We start from the raw sequence: 2,457 nt of genomic DNA on the forward strand, positions 1-2,457 counted from the left end.
TTGTATACTATTTAAATCGCCCTTATAAAAAAATGCAGTGATATTTTATAAATGCCAGCAAACATATACAAAATTATCGTTGAAAATGGTCCGGAATTTCAAAACTTTTTAGATTTGTTCTAAATTGCTATACAACTATTTCAAATTTTGAATGAACGACAACTTGGACCTGTGTTTTGAATGGGACTGGCTGATAAATCATTTCTATTTGCAAAATTCCCAACCTCCCATACTATTTTTTTTTAATTTGAATAAGATAAAATTAAGTTTACAATACAATCCCCTATTCGTAATGAGATTTTGTTATTATGAACAGGAAAGGTTTTCACGCTCAGGGTGCATGATTTGTGAAAACAGAATATGGCTCGGGAAATTCCCTCGTGAGGGTGTATGCAGTTAGCATGTTCTCAGAAAACATACAAACAAGCAGAAACTAAGCCTTTTACCTTCATAGGGATTTTCAAAATTATCATTAAGATATGTTTTTAACCCTAATAGGTACTTTAAACTAGCATTAATTTGATTATGGAAAGTGCAACTTTAATAGTTAATAACATGTATCCTGCAATAACAAGTAGAATTAAAACCAAGGCGGTTACGGTCTACGTCGTTCTAGTAGGCAAATATATTTGAAATCCAGTTTATAAAGTGTACCTTAAAACATTCCAATTGTTTTATTTTATTAAATATCCATGCATTTATAGTCTGTGAAGTTACCATTAGCTTATTTAAAAGATTATTTGTAAAATTGCAGAATAAACGTCATCTATTCTTTAGTACATGTTGGATTGTTATTTTATTGCGCAATTCGTGTGCCTGAAGAGAAAATAAAAATATATGATAACAGTAGCTAATAAAATCCATATACAAGCTTTGAATATGAAAACAGTAATAACGGCAATAAACTCAAATGAAGGAGTGCTACGTACGGGAAATGTGCTGACAGTTTTTATACGTCTGACAGTAAATATGAAATGCGATTCGAGATAATAAAGTGGAGAAGAGGGTTGGCTGTTTCTAGCGACCCAGTCAGTAAAGGTGGCTTGGCTTTAGTATTTTTCTACAACACATTCATGTTAATCCTATTCGTTATAGAATTTGCTATGAAAACCTTGCACAAAATACAAACATGTATCATTATGTATATTTAATTTTAATACTCTCCATAATTATAGCAAATGTTTTACTGAGTTCCTTCACATGATATATCTCATTAAATAAAAATATAATTTGAATAAATATTGAATTACAAAAAGTACTTGCTCTGCCGGGATTCGAACCCGGATCTCTCACTTGCCGGGTGAATGTGCTACCATTACACCACAGAGCCCTCACTTTTACGAATCAATTATTTTGTATTTGGCCGTTTCTTTCACATATGTGTTTAAAGAACCAAACTAACATATGATCGGAAGACTAAATACCTGTCAAATGAGTTTTGTTTACATTCATTACATTTGTATAAGTGGCAATAGCCTAATTTAATTTCAATAAATATTGAATCACAAAAAGTACTTGCTCCGCCGATTCAATCGTAAAAAGTGAGGGCTCTGTGGTGTAATGGTAGCACATTCACCCAGCAAGTGAGAGATCCGGGTTCGAATCCCGGCGGGGCAAGTACTTTTTGTGATTCAATATTTATTGAAATTAAATTAGGCTATATCCACTTATACAAATTTATTGAATGTAAATAAAAATATAAATATCCTATCATGGAATAACCTTAGACCACAGTTTTATCTGCACAAAGCTAAATATTTGAAATTAGCTCGTATATCAGAACAGGTTAAAAAGAAAATATGGTTGCTATAATTACTTCAAATTAGAGTTATATATTTTGTTTTAATGTGAAATTTTCTTTCAGAAAATTCCATTTTTTTAATACAATTTTGTTAATACATGCTGTTCTTTTACTGCTTTAAGGTATTATGTTATTTACTTAAGAACGGTATAAAAAAGGATTATTTACTCTTCTCAAATATTTTAGGACGTTATCTTTTAATGAAAGCACAAACCAAATTCCATTCAAACATCGACTTAAAACGCTTAGTAAGAACAGATAAGATACCAGTTATGACACTCAAGTCATGAATCAGTTACCCCTTTATAAGACCTTACATTCGTATTTATGTATGTAATATACAAGTATGTACTAAAACGATGGATGGTTCATTATATATTGGCGTACGTAAAAGTTGGGCTCACATCGGCTACAGGTTTACGAACAGAATTTTCTGTGCTTAAAGCTGTAAAATATCCTTTAGTATTTTCTTAGATTTTAAACCAACAATTAAATTAATCGGAGGAAATAAATTAAGTACAAGTAATACTCTATAATATCTTGAATATTATTTCAAACAATTCCATAATAGCTGGCCTCTAAGAATGGAATAGTTAAAATGGATTTATCTTGTTTATATTTTAAAAGAGTACAATTACTATCTATCCTTGTCCTTT

The 2,457-nt window shown here is 30.6% G+C and overlaps 1 non-coding gene across 1 annotated transcript; it reads left to right on the forward strand.

The window, feature by feature from the left end:
- Positions 1 to 1,546: 1,546 nt before the first annotated feature.
- Trnaa-agc lies at positions 1,547 to 1,617 on the forward strand. The gene has a single exon. It is a non-coding gene; the product is annotated as a tRNA-Ala (tRNA).
- The last annotated feature ends 840 nt before the right edge of the window (positions 1,618 to 2,457 follow it).

The sequence above is a fragment of the Homalodisca vitripennis genome, chromosome 3, assembly GCF_021130785.1.
Source record: "Homalodisca vitripennis isolate AUS2020 chromosome 3, UT_GWSS_2.1, whole genome shotgun sequence".
NCBI lineage: Eukaryota > Metazoa > Arthropoda > Insecta > Hemiptera > Cicadellidae > Homalodisca > Homalodisca vitripennis.